Source organism: Pangasianodon hypophthalmus, chromosome 19 (genome assembly GCF_027358585.1).
Source record: "Pangasianodon hypophthalmus isolate fPanHyp1 chromosome 19, fPanHyp1.pri, whole genome shotgun sequence".
NCBI classification, from domain to species: Eukaryota; Metazoa; Chordata; class Actinopteri; order Siluriformes; family Pangasiidae; genus Pangasianodon; species Pangasianodon hypophthalmus.
The window spans coordinates 5,179,973-5,194,898 of NC_069728.1; the positions used below are offsets into that span (position 1 = coordinate 5,179,973).

A 14,926-nucleotide genomic window follows, 5' to 3' on the forward strand; every position below is an offset into this window, starting at 1 on the left:
ACAACAACAACAAAAACCTCTAAAAGTGTAATGTAGAGTATTTTAATTGCAATATCAACATCATATCATCTACCCCTGTAATCAGTCAGACTGTTGGTGCTGCTTTGGGATTGCACCTGATCCAAATATCCCATTGATAAGACACTAATGATCTTATCTCCCCTTTAGCATTCACATGGGTTAACAATCAACAAAACAGTTTTGGCTCTTCTTTGATCCTACAATAGCAGTAGATCTCACTCATGCAGTGTCAGTAAGTGATATATCCTGGTCAGGATTGCATTGGATCCAGAGCCTATCCCAGGCAGGAGTGCTTCCTGGATAGGATGCCAATCCATCACAGGGCACCACACACTGATTCGCAGCTAGGGGCAAATTAAAGTATTGAGTCCGCCTGCTGGAATGTTATGGGGAATGTTATGGAGAAACTTGCATGGACTTAGGGATAATATGCCCAATTTGCCAAAGCAATAGATTTCACCTTTAGAAATTTAGGTGAGCAGCACATAAATCTTGAATGCAAAATAATTTCTATATAGAAAGAATCCCAGCCATTGTTTCATTCTACACTTTTATGAGTAGCATCATCACTCAGTTCCCAGCTTGATTTATATGGTACAGATGAGACTGTGTTATAACTGGTAACAATCCCAGTTATGGGTGACCTAAACAGTTACAGAGAAGAAGGAAGAACATAGCAATGTCCATCTTTTAAAAACAAAATATCCTTTTTTTTGTTATGTTGAAGAGTTCTGCTACATTGCTATGTTGTTTGCTATATTTGCAGAGTGGCTGTTAAGAGTCGCTATTTTTGGAAGCCTGAGAAATTTCCTGTATGTGTGATATAATATAATATAATATTAATCACATTCTGTATAATAATATATGTTCTTGCAGATGCACATATATATATATATATATATATATATATATATATATATATATATATATACACACTCACACACATATGATGGGCTAAAATTTAGTAGGGGGAGAGAAGGAGCAAGCTTAAGGCTTGTGAGTGTGGAAGGGTGTGCAGTAGTGTATGAGTGTTGATGCTTATGATGTGTGTGTGTGTGCGAGAAAGAGGGAGAGAGAGAGAGAGAGAGAGAGAGAGAGAGAGAGCTTCAGGCTCCTGTATTAATGAGATGATTCCTGAGTCAGTGGCTCAGCTTTAGGGGAATTCCTCCTATGTGACCTATGCCATCCATATGATGGGTGCCATCCAACATTGGCATGTATTCCATAGTGGACTGTCATCATCACTCACTGTAACATGGAGACAACATCTTAACTCATAACCCCATTTCTGCAGCAGGTAGCAGGCCACAGGCATGTAGTATGTAGGTCAGTATGCCAAACCCTTAACCCTTAACGAATTTTAAGCAAATCCACATACTACCTTAATCATAAGATTTCCATACAGCTAATTGCCTTTAGAATGATTGTATGTATGCATATAGATGTGTCTACATGTGTCTACCTGTGATTCTTGGCTGGCTTCACTCTATTTTAGGCAGTGGTGGCTCAGTGGTTCATGTTTCTGGTTTGCTGATCTGAAGGTTGTGGGTTCGAGCCCTGGTACTTTCAAGCTGCCACTGTTGGGTCCTTAGGTCCCTATCTGCTTTAAGGGTGCTGTATCATGGCTGACCCTGTCCTCTGACCCCAACTTCCTAACAAGCTGAGATATATGAAGAAAGAATTCAACTGGACTGTAATGTGTTTGTGACAAATAAGGCTTCTTCTACATTACTGAGCCAAGCTAATATAGTAGGCTAGGTTGATAGAGTGTGTGTGTTTTTTGGAGCAGGCTGTTGAAGAACACTTTGGAATCACCTTGAGAAACATTTTGAAAACTGGTGTCATCATTCCAGTTTGCAGTTGACAAAGATCTTTTTGTATGTATTTATGCAAGTGGTTATATGTGTGCATGGCATGAATTTTTTATGATACTGTTTATGACTTTTTATCTAAGTTGTTGATTTTTTGGCATTCTAACACCAACTGCTGCAAATGTGAAGTATCTCTGTCTTTTTGTCTTTGTCTCTGTGTGTGCAACATCTGTGTGTGAGCAGCATCTGTTTCGCATTGAAGAGCCTCCACCCTTTTGGCCTCGCTTAGGGGTTCACGGCTCTGATATTGATTTAAAATATGTACACAATATGTGTGTCTATGCGTGTGTGTGTGTGTGTGCTAATTTTTTTCTACTCTGTTTTCTTCTCTTCTGATTTTATTAACAAAGTGGCATGCATGGCCTTTCCGTGATTGAGCAAGGTTGTATGGGCATAACCTCTGCCTCTTCATGTTTCCTGAAGCCCAATCTCTCTGGATCTTTTCTGTCAGATCAAACAGTGAATTGGAGTACAGCACAGCACAGACTTGGATGAAGTCGCTGCCTACAGCAAAAGTTGCTGATTGTCCTCCATGCATTCTCCCATCTGTCTTTCCCCTGGGTGTCAAACCGTCATGAAGGTGTCTGGCATTCTTCACCCTTTACATGTGTTTGTAGACATACATACATACATACATATATGTACAATCCCACCGGACCTCTTGTTTTTGACTCAAGGTCAGCTTGGCTGTTTTGGGGAGGTTTGTTTTCAGGATCTCAGAGGTGAAGTTAGTTTTCTGATAATTCATCTTATTTCATATTTAGCTCCGGTGTTAAAACACAACAAAATGGTTCAAACTGTTAAGGTGAAAGTCAGCTAGGTGGTTTTCTCTCATATCCTTTCTAACTTTCGTGCTTTAGAATTACCTTGAAACAAATGGTACACAATCACACACACAAGAACATTGCAGTTTCCAGTGTTACATAGGAAAAGTCTATCTCTGTAGTGTACATTCCCCTGTGCTGAGAAATAAATGTAAAACCTTTATATTCAAGACTTACAATAGATAATTAAATGCCTAAATGAACAAGGTTTCCCAAAATATTTCAAAATGTTGACCAACCAGAAGATGGAAGGGGAGATGGGGAAGGGTCTTAATGTGGAATTCGTGAACTGCATTGTCATAATAGATCAAGGTTGCCAAAGTTGGTGTAGAAGAACTCAAGTGTCCTGCACAGAGCCCTGACCTCAACCCTACTGAACACCTTTTGGATTAATTGGAACAGCTAATGCACCTCAGGCCTCCTCACCTGATATCAGTACCTGACCTCACTAATGCGTTTGTGGCTGAATGAGAACAAATCCTCACAGCCATGCTCCAAAATCTAGTGATAAGCTTTCCCAGAAGACTATTATAACAGCAGAGGGGGGCTAAATCTGGAATGGGATGTTCAACAAGCACATGTGGATATGATGGTCAAGTGTCCACAAACTTTTGGCCATATAGTATATGCAATTTGACACACACACACACACACACACACACACACAGTTATTATTCAGCCAGCATGCATGAAAGAGAGATTGAGCAGGATCCCTTACTGATTTGTTGGTTAATAGGCAGTCCTTGCCCAACAGAAGGCTTAAAGTCTCCATTGTTGGGCTCAATGATTGGAAACCTCTGGTTTAAAATATGTGACTATATAAAACATGCAACAAATTCAAAACTACAAAACAAAACTACAAATTACAGGTTTATATTTATATGTATTTGTTCTAATATGTTATCATTTCTCTATTGTATCTGTATTACAGACACAGCAATTTTAATTTATCACTGGAAAATTGCTGTGGTATAACAGGAATAGAACACTTCGGGATGTGCTGGGGTGGTAACAGTATCTCTACTTCCTGTTGGGTCACATCACACCACCCTGTCTTTGATTATTTTCGTATAACGGCAAAATGCCTTATCTCTTACTTATCAAACATTCAAACACTGAAGCAATAGAGTAAAAAGTAATTTGTTTCCAATTTTTTACTGAAAGCTTTCTGGTATTCATGAGTGATCAGTTCAAAATCTGGGCACTTTAGTGTTTACTTTCAGGTACTTACAGTAAATATTTTGGTAAGCCATTGCCAATGATTCTCATAGTTTTATCTCTGAAAGGAGAAATTATAGAAATAATTTTTAGATTATTTAGATTTTTTTAATTATTTAGATTTAACACTTAATATACAAATACCCTTGAATAAAGAATGCGTGACAGTGTTCTACAGTCCAAACAACTGGCCTTAGACCTCCATTCTACATGAGTTTGGAGTTTGTTCTTTCTTTTCAGCATATATGGAAATAATCAGTTACAAAGATCAGTAACTGTTGGAGTATCTTTTATTTGGATAGTCTATGGCTTAAATTCTTAGTTCTTAGTAGAAACTTTGTGCTGCTCGGCTATATTTGTGTAACCCTCAGTGAGTCCAGTGTGAGCTGACCAACCCATGAATTTGTCTTTATAGTGTTTCCCTTCTCATGGTAATTGTTGAGCCGCTTCAGTGATTTAACACAAAAAGTTTAGCTTGTTTTATCAGCAGCGGTGGAAGCAAAAGACCGAGACCTTGTTGAGTGCTACCCCATGCCCCTCAAACTAAATAAACAGTAGATTGGGGGCTTGACACAGCAGTGTCAAACAGTGGTGGCCCAGGGGAACTAATTAAGGTCAAGTACATGTTAGGTACAGAAACACACACACACACACACACACACAAACAGAAGTTGCTCTACTATAATTGGGACCAATAACTCAGAAGTCCAATAAAAATATACACACAAAAAAACATAAGGTTGGGCAGCAATTAAGGCCCATAACATTGACTCACACACACAGATACACACCACACACTTAGTGACCCCCTGTTGAGGCCTGCAAGCATGACTGGAGTGCCAGTGATGTGATGATTGGCCATATTCAGCCAGGGTCCATTAATGCAGTGGAGAAAATACACAGTTCCAAAGATTGTTATCCGTTTTTGGGGCTGTGCATGTGTATTCCTGCTACGAAAAGGCTTTTTGTTGCATATTTATGCTCATAGATATTCATAGATGTTCCTAAATACTTTATCTTCAGGCTTTTCCGCCATTTTATTCTTCAATGGGTGCACCACATCTCTCTTCTCTCTTTCTTCATCCGTCTTTGAACGTTATGAGTTTAGATTACAGGTGTTCATTTTATAATTTCTGTTCTAATTAATTGATCTCTGTGTCTCTGCGTATAAATTCACTTACAAGGTTACATGAACATAACTATTAAAAGAAAACATGTACTCATCTCAGCGCCTTCTTGTCTAGCACCAAAACAATGCCAGGTCACATGACCATGAGGATAGAGGATAGGGCAGAGGAACAGCACACACATGCACACACACGTGTACAGAAAATAAAAGGGCAGGCACACACAAAGACACAATTGAACTTTTTCTCCCAATCCCTCCCTTTCTCTTGAGTTTTCCTCACACACACACACACACACAAATACACACGCACACACACTGCCAGGAGAACCATGTTGTTTTCATTAGTACCCTCTGTGGTTTATGACCCAAATGGCTCTGCCGTAGTCAGGAATCTGATCCAAGCCCCAAACAGAAACCATAGCAACCATTTTTGTGGGAATTTTTTTCTTGCCCCTTGCCCTCATATACATACACATGGCCACATGTGTGTGCGCGTGCACACACACACACACACACAGCTAATCACTTCTGTATGTGAATTCATATACTGTGGTTGATTTCAAAAAGCCAACCTTTGGGCCATATAAATGGTAAAACCCTCACACAACCACATGTACACTCACAGCCATCTGTTTTCATACACAGACACACACTGATTGAATAATAAGCCCATAATTATGGAAATAAATTGTGTAGCACAGCAGGTATACCTGGAGTCAAGCCTTCATGTCCAACAGCTATTCTTTCTTTCTGTAGGCGAAGGAAATTCACTGTAATTTATCCCTTCTGTTTTCCACCTTTAACTCGTATTTCATTCCAGCGACATTAATATTAATATTAACACGTCTTACTTCAACTTTGCTGTCACTCAGCTCATGGAGTTGATCTAAACGTCAGTTCCTCATATTGTTTCAGTTTCCCGCTGTATACTTATTAATCCCTGTGTCACTAATGCTGCTTGGCTGCTGGTCGCCCCATATACCCTGAGTAAGATTGCATTTTATATTCTTCCATGTTTCTGCAGCTGTTCAGCAATTAGTAATAAGGAGAACAATAAGGCCATGTGGGTTCTGAAAGCTTTTTGCTGGCTCTCAGCTCTCCAGCGCTGGAGCAGGCTGCCTTATTGCTCTCTTGTTTGATGTTCTGTGTTTAATAGCCAAAACCTTTTTGTCATTATTATGGAGTGTGTGCCATTTGCATTGTGGGCTGAGTGGAGTGCTGGCAAGTGAAGTGGAGGAGTGAGTGTGTGTGTGTGTGTGTGTGTGTGAGATAGACTAAGTGAAAGAGAGAGAGAGATGGAGAGAGAGTGTTTTAATCTGTCATGCCTGTTTTCATTACTCATGTTAGATGCAACCAGCCGCTGATTTATATTGGCACAGTAATGCGCTCAAGACAGCAACGGCTGAACCAATTGCCCCAGACTGTGTGTGTGTGTGTGTGTGTGTGGATGGGTGGATGTGTAGAGGTGAGTGCCTCAAGGAGGAACATTTGGTGAGGGGGTGCACATATGTATTCTATATGTAAGCTGTATCCATTGCGTTTGGCTGTACGATATGACAATATGACAATATGATATTGGTATGATAAATTTCATCACTATTTGTCTTATTAGGAAAATCAATAAATTTTATAACACTGATCAAGACTGTAGTTACTCACAGCAATGCATAGCTGATTGAACTCAGTTGTTTAAACCTCCTTTTACTAGATAAATATGGTAAAATGTGTTTGTAAAACAATTAAATAAAATCTAATTGAAATGTGGTTTTCTGTAGAGTTTTAAAATGTGAGGCAGGTTTTGTAGGTTTTTAGAATTCACTGGATGTGAACGAATGTATGCATAAATCATTCATAGTAGCATTTACACAAGAACTTTGGTGTGAAAATCCTGTAAGTATGGAAAAAAGTTCATATCCTACGAGAGCTCCTGAGTTTGTGCAAATTTACATATAAGGAGGATGCACTGCAACGGTTCAGCTGTATAAGTTGCTTCTGTTTGCCACGGCATCATGATTTAATGCTGTGCAACACTTTAGAGCCAGGACTAGGTGACTGATAAGTGACCTAGTCCTGGTATGTCTCAATCTGCAATGTGCTGTGTAATCCCTAGTGTGCTGCGTGCCATCATCGAGCACTGTGCATACATCAATTTTCCTTACAACACATAACCGCTTGCTTTTCTAACACCGCCTTGTGTGTCTCCGGATTTTGTCTCCAGATTTTAAACTTTTCATGTGCTGTTACACTGCTAAATACTATTTTTTATTGGTATAGATGTGAGTTCAATAACTTCCACTTCTGTCTATGAGAAATTCCTTTATTTACCGTTTTGTCCTCATTTCACTGTATTCAGTGCTTTGATTTAGAGGTTTGCCTTTTATGGCGTTTTGTGGGCGTTGTTAAATGCAAATGATCTGTGCCTTGCATGTTCGTTGTGCTTTATAAATGATAGCCATTCGTCAGCATACGCATGTGAGTACAATGAAAATCATGTGAGTACAATGAAAATCATGTGAGTACAATGAAAATCATGTGATTACCAAAACTTGGCAGAAATTTTTTGTTCAGGTTGGCCTACAAAAAATTTACACACAACTCTATTAGAAAACTGATAAATGAGGCCTATGGTTAGCAAAAACTTAAATACTGTGAAATTGTGCGCACATCCTCCAATATCCTTAAATTTTTTTTCAATTACCCTAATGTAAGTATCTTTTAAAGACAAATGATAGCATTTACAAATACAGATCCATCCAGGCTTACATGTTTCTCAACACACATGTTCACCCTTTCCTGTCTTTTCAATGGTTAAAATTTTATGCCAGGTGAGTTCAAATCCCAGAACTTCTCATCTAGAAGGATGGATTATATGCTTCCTCATTTGCTGAGGTGGTAAAAGTACCCCAAAAGTTCTATTACGCATCTAAATCAACATAAACACTGGTAAAAGTTGAAATACAGCTTTGAATTCTTCACTCTAGTTAAAGTAGAAAAGTGTAAACTCTTAAATTTACTTAAAGTATGGACGCAAAGCTACAATACAGATTCACGAAGGAAAAAGTTACAGTATCTGCCTCAAATCACACACTGATTTTAATTACTTTAGTGGCCCTTTCACCAAAGAACATGGAGAAACCTTAGCTAAGGCTAACTAACTACAGCTTTTTCTTTATCTCTCAAAAGTTAGCATGATAATAAAATCCGATGATACAAAACTAGTTGAATGTTAACAGCTAGCTGTCACAATACAAACTGTCATGATAAATACAAAGTGTTTACATAGCAACAGTGATGGGTATGAGGGTTGATTCTTGCTGCTATGTTTTTTTTTGTTGAGACTTTTTTTTTGTTTTTATGTGTTAAATAATTATAGCGATAAATATATGATTATAGAGAAATGTTGTGATGTAGTGTTTGAAAATGTAATGAGTAGAAAGTAGATGTTTGTCTTTTTAAATGTAGTAAGTAAAAGTATTAAGTGAAAGAAAAATGAAAGTACAGATATTTAAAAAGCAGACTTAAGTACAGTTAAAAGGTAAACTTTGCTTACTTGTATAAAAGCGGCATTAGCTGCAGCTCTATGCCTCTAAAGCTTACTATTATACCTGGACCAGTCAGTCGTCCCAGAGGAGTCTGAAGCATTACTCTCTGTGATCTATCTCTCTCTTAATGCAGATCCGTATAATAGTTCTGGCTGTGTTTATGAGCTTTTGTGTGTGCGTGTGTAGCTGCAGTGCTGAAAGGTCATGGAAGCTAATATATGAAAGTGGAGGAGGAGAGACTTGGGTACAGATCCCAATAGATCAGGCACATAGGTTCTGCTCTAAAGAGGCCCTTGTTCTGAAGGTCAAGCTCTGTTGAGATAAACCTGAAAATACTTCAACAGAGCTAGACCACTCATGCAGCTTTACCTTTTTAAGCTCTCTCAGTGACAATGCTCTAGACTCATTCCAGACCCCTGGACAAGAGGGAGTCAGTGCATGTTTTTCTGTAGAAGGGTGTGAGAATGTGAGCTAGTGAGCATGTAGGAGGCAGATCAAGGGCAAGGGAAAAAACAAAAAAGGCAAAAGGGAGAGGATGTGTGTGTGTCTGGTTAATACCATGTCTATAGAGGCTGCAGATTGGTTTCGATAGTTTCCATACCAAAAAACGGCACACTTCCAAATTGAGATGGTGTTAAAATGTGGTTTTAGAAAGAAGATCAAGCATGATAATTACATCATTACAGCAACCCTCATTTCCCTATTATGCATGTCAAACAAAATAATATCAATAATATTGGCCTTGTATTGTTTATCAGTCAATAAAATTTTTAGTGACAAAACCCACTCTTGCTCTGCTACAGTGGATATCAAAGGTCTACACAACCCTGTTAAAATTTCAGCTTTTTGTGATGTAAAAAAAAAAAAGAAACCAAGATCAATCATTTCAGATCTTTTTTCCACCTTTCATGTGATGCAGCAACCAAATTCAGGTGAAAAACAAACAGGAATATTTTAGGGGAAAAAAAGAAAACAAAAAACCTAAAATAACCTGGTGAACACCCTTATATATTGAGGTATGTGACATCACAAAAACCTGCAATTTCAACAGAGGTGTGTAGACTTTTTATATCCACTGTATATCCAATTAGACACGCAGGCACACAACTACATACACACTGTTTAACCCCTGACCAGTGTGGAGAGTCCTGAATGTTGTGAATCTGATGTATCTACATTGTTCTCACTGACTTTATAGTGGTCAGATGATAGGAGATCCTGAGGAAGTGGATGAAGACCGGATGAAACACTCACCCAATTAAAACGTCGAATTATTTTCAAGACCATCTCAGAAAAGACTCATACCAAAACTATGAACAGGTGAAGGGAATCTATTTACTATCTGGACCTAACGTGACTCCACAAAACCTAAGAGCCCAATTTTTCTCATGAAGCAAACCTGCTGACTTTTTTTCTTTCTTTCTTTCTTTCTTTGTTGCTTTCTTTCTTTCTCTCCTCAGAACCAAAAGCCATAAATTGGGAATGCTGGATGGAAAAACCATATGGCTAATGAAATGAAACTCCTAGCGACAAGCAGATGTAGTGATTTGTTACAGTAATTTTAGTAGCATTCAGATTCATGAGCTTAAAGACCTGTGGCATATGGGGAATGCTTATAACCCACATATAACTAAGGCTTGTAGCTTTCCCAGGCTCTTTATCAGCTGGATTGGCCCATTCTCTGTGTCAGGCCAAATAGAAGGCATGCAATGAAGTTACATAAACTCTTTGAAAATATCAGTGCTGCCCTGTGATTACTGTCCAATTATGCGCCCTAAAACACAATAAGCAGGCTGCCAGAAAAACATGAAGTGATCAAAGCAACCACATTAATACAGAACGTTGCAGACGTTCAAATAAGCCCAAAATGGGTTGGACAGCATCACATCTTCTAGCCATAGCTGTTCTCATTTTTCATTAGGTATAGTACTGATCAAAAGTAGCAGTACTGCTTGCCCTGTGTCTCTGTTAGCTCTTTATTGGTTGTGCACAGGGTGCAGAGTGTATTTTGTGCGGAGTAAGATAGGGCTGATATGTGATACCAGTCGACATGTGGAACCCTATCAGACCCCTAGAGTAATGGAACACATTTTGTACATGTGGGTTATGCACACACACACACAGAGACACACACACACACACACACACACACACTGCCTTTCCAAACATGACACCCTCTTTCTCACACACGACACATACACAAACATATATGCATGTATGTACACTCCCGGGCAAAAAAAAAGGCAAAATATTAAGCTTTTAATGGTCTTAACAACAAATCATTGGTCAGGAAATTAGCAAAAATTAAACAAATAGATAAAGGAAGTTAGTAAGAGAAGCTTTTCCCTTTGATTTCTTTAACTGTTTAAGCCTTGTGGCTCTTGATGGGCTGCATCAGGTGTGACAGATCACCAAATAATGATTAATCTTTTAAGAGAAAAAAATGTTGCAGAAGATTTTTTTTTTTTTTTGGAAATTTTGAACACCCAGATGTGTTGGTTTGAATTTTACATCAAACATTTTAATCATCATCATGAGTTTACTTTTGCATACAAGAAAATTATAAAAGTGAATTTCCCTGTTTCTAACTTTTCCCCAAACAGTTCAACTGCGGCAAATGTAAACGAGCAAATGGTGGCACAGGAGCTCTCAGGAGTGCATTTGTTCATTCTTGCTAATTTTCTGACCAATGATTCGTTGTTAAGACCATTAAAAGCTTAATATTTGCCATTTTGGGCTTGGCCCATTTCTTTTGCCCAGGAGTGTGTGTATAGATACAGTCTGCCCCCACGCCACTTGTGAAAATCTGGAAACAAGCCCCTGAGGACATGTGGTCTATGAGCAGCCGCAGAAGCCACTGACATATATATAAATATATATACTAAATATATGTATAGACACACACAGACATGCACACACACTCTCACAACACTTAATCCCAGACCCTGAGACTCATTCCAAGCCAGACATAGATTACTCTGGGAGGCACAGTAGTAGTAAATATTAGTGGGAGTTACACCACAGAGACGGACAGTCTGATTCTCCCGAGGACATTTCTCTGTGTGACAGGGTTTACGGATAGGAGTCAGTGTCTGTCACTAATAAAATTTTGACAGCCGTCATTGTAGTCTGGTATTTGGGAAATGTGTTTGATCCGTAGATTCAGTTGCATGTTAGCTATGCTGCGATGGAGGGTGTGTGTGCGCCTGTATATAATCTCAGCCCTCATAAAGCCTTTCTCATCTGTCACTCTGTCTGTGTGGCTGCTTATCCTGTGAAGTGCTCCTGGCAGCCCTCTTCCTCTCACAGAGCATGCGCACACACATACACACACACACACACACCCACCCACACACCCACACACACACACACACACCCTATACTCATAAATCAGGGGTCATACAGATACTTCAACATAAAAATCCCAGGAATTTTCAACCACTATTTAATTAGTTATAAGGATGTTTGTAGAATAATGTCTTATTTTTCAGCCAGGTGTCAAATCATTAACTCAGGGAATATAAACTAGCTCTGGGTGTCAGGTGTGCGGTGTTAGGTCTGTGCGGGTGAAAATACTGCTTAGTCAGGAAGCCTACAGTTTCTTAATGTTGTCTTTGTGTGAACCCTGTAAACGTACATGCCATGCGCAGACTTATAAACTTCATTAGGAATTGCCATCAGGCCACAAGTGTACTCAGCCTCTCTAACTGTAGGCTACTATTCCCTAGATGAAATCTATAGACTTTTCCTTTTACAAATACCATGTGTACTCCATGAAGTGTACACTAAAGACAACTTCAAGTACACATTCAATGAAAGATAATTTTTTTTTTTGTCACTGTAAATGTTATTGTTTGTGCTGGTATATGTTTTGAAGTACCATAATGTTATATTGTATTGTATATTGTAATTTTTATTTTGGTTTTGATTTGAGTGCAGTTTAATGCAGTGTGATGTCAGTTTTGACCATAGACTTACACTGAAATACAGTCAGATCCATAAGTATTTGGACAGCGACGCCATTTTCGTAACTTTGCCTCTGTACACCATCCCAATGGATTTGAAATCAAGATGTGATTGAGGTTTAGACTTTCAGCTTTAATTCAAGGGGTTTAACAAAAATACAGCATTAACCATTTAGGAATTACAACCATTTTTGTATAGAGTCCCTCCATTTTCAAAGGCTCAAACGTAATTGGACAAACTAACATAATTATAAATATAAGTATTATTTTTAAGACTTGGATGGAAATTCTTCGCAGTCAATGACCAACTGCTGAGTTTCCTCCCTTGAGATGCTTTGCCAGGCCTTTACTGCAGCTGCCTTCAGTTGCTGCTTGTTTGTGGGTCTTTCTGCCTTCAGTTTTGTCTTCAGTAAGTGAGGTCAGGTGACTGACTCGGCCATTTAAGAACATTTAATTTCTTTGCCTTAAGAAGCTCTTCGGTTGCTTTCGCAGTATGTTTTGGGTCATTATCGACCTGTACTGTGAAGCGCCGTCCTATCAGTTTTCCAGCATTTGACTGAATCTGAGCAGAAAGTACAGCTCTATACACCTCCGAATTCATCCTGCTACTTCTATCAGCAGTCACTTCATCAGTAAACACTAGTGACCCAGTTCCATTGGCAGCCATACTGTACATGCCCATGCCATAACACTGCCTCCACCATGTTTGACAGATTCCCATCATTCTAGTACAAGTTAATCTTGGTTTCATCTTCCAAAAAATCTTGTTCCAGAACTGGTCCAGCTTTTTTAGATGTTTTCTAGCAAAGTCTAATCTGGCCTTTCTGTTCTTGAGTGTTACCAGTGGTTTCCATCTTGAGGTAAAGGTGTCTCTTGAGTGTAGACTTTAACAATGATATGCCTACCTCCTCCAGAGTGCTCTTGACTTGGCTAGATGTTGTGAAGGAGTTTTTCTTCACCAAGGAAAGAATTCTGTGATCATCCACTTTAGTTGCCTTCAGTGGTCTTCCAGGCCTTTTGGTGTTGCTGAACTCGCCAGTACTTTCTTTCTTTTTCAGAATGTACCAAATTGTTGATTTGGCCACTCCTAAAGTTTCTGCTATCTCTCTGATAGGTCTGTTTTGTTTTGTTTTTTTCAGCCTAATGATGGCATCCTTCACTTGCATCAACACCTCTTTGGACCACATATTGAGAGTTCCCACGAACAGCTACCAAATGCGAATTCAACACTTGGAATCAACTCCAGACCTTTTATCTCCTTACTTTGTCATTAAATAATGAGGAAATAGGCCATGAAACTGCTTATCAGTCAATTGTCTAATTACTTTTGAGCCTGTGAAAATGGAGGGACTCAGTAAAAATTGTTGTAATTCATTAAAGCAATCTTGATTGCTTCATTTCAAATCCATTGTGGTGGTGTACAGAGGCAAAATTACATAACTTGTGTCACTGTCCGAATACTTATGGACCTGAATGTGTAGCTGTTATAATATCTCAAAGACCAGACCAGCACAAACAATGGTTGCAGCACAAATAAACAGAAACATAACACAAAAATATAGGCTTTATTCCATTTATTATAGAATAATTATTACTATTTATTATTATATTTTTTAGTGGGATGCCAACTTTTTTTTTTCAGAGGTCACACATTTGCTTCACACCTCATGCAGCAAAGCATTATTCATGAATGTGAACATCTGCTTTGACTCAAAGGTTACTGACAATCTAATCCAAAAAAAGTCGTATTACCTTAGAATTAGAAACTATTGTGTTTCCTCTCCAATATCAAACATACTATTAGCTCAGTCTCAAAAAACAATTTAGACTGATGTCATAAAAACAAACTTGGCCAGGCCTGTTGGACAGTGAATTCTTGTCTTGATGGCTGTCATTAGTTCTGCACAGGTCGATGTTTTGATGTCCAGTAATTATATGTTATTGTGCCTGGAGTTGGGCTTCAAATGCATCTTTCTGTGTTATGTAGTAAACACAAATTATACAATGGATTCAAGTCTAGTTGATGTTCAGCTTAGTTGTTTTAGGTAGTAGTGTTGGCTCCATTAATACTATTTAAAGCTTTGATTAATGTATTAATATCTTCTCTGAAATAGTGGCAAAGGGGGTGCAAACAAAGAGTAGCCCTAATTGTAATATAGAAAAGGTTAGGCTTGCTAAGTTTGTGTAGACATGAAATAGTTCAACGATGCACCATTGACATCTAGTGGGTATGAGGTGTCCTGCAGAAACCCTGAAACGGTAAGAGAGATCTCACATGCCACAACTTTCTGTGATTACCGACTACAAAGGTTATGCTCTCGCCTGAGACGTTTCCGCCAATGAGAGTGTTAAGCGA

The 14,926-nt window shown here is 38.7% G+C and overlaps 1 long non-coding RNA gene across 1 annotated transcript; it reads left to right on the forward strand.

Annotated features, from left to right (window-relative positions):
• Positions 1-9,707: 9,707 nt before the first annotated feature.
• LOC113545162 (uncharacterized) lies at positions 9,708-10,342 on the forward strand. The gene is made up of 2 exons (XR_004580147.2): positions 9,708-9,925; positions 10,066-10,342. It is a non-coding gene; the product is annotated as an uncharacterized LOC113545162 (long non-coding RNA).
• The last annotated feature ends 4,584 nt before the right edge of the window (positions 10,343-14,926 follow it).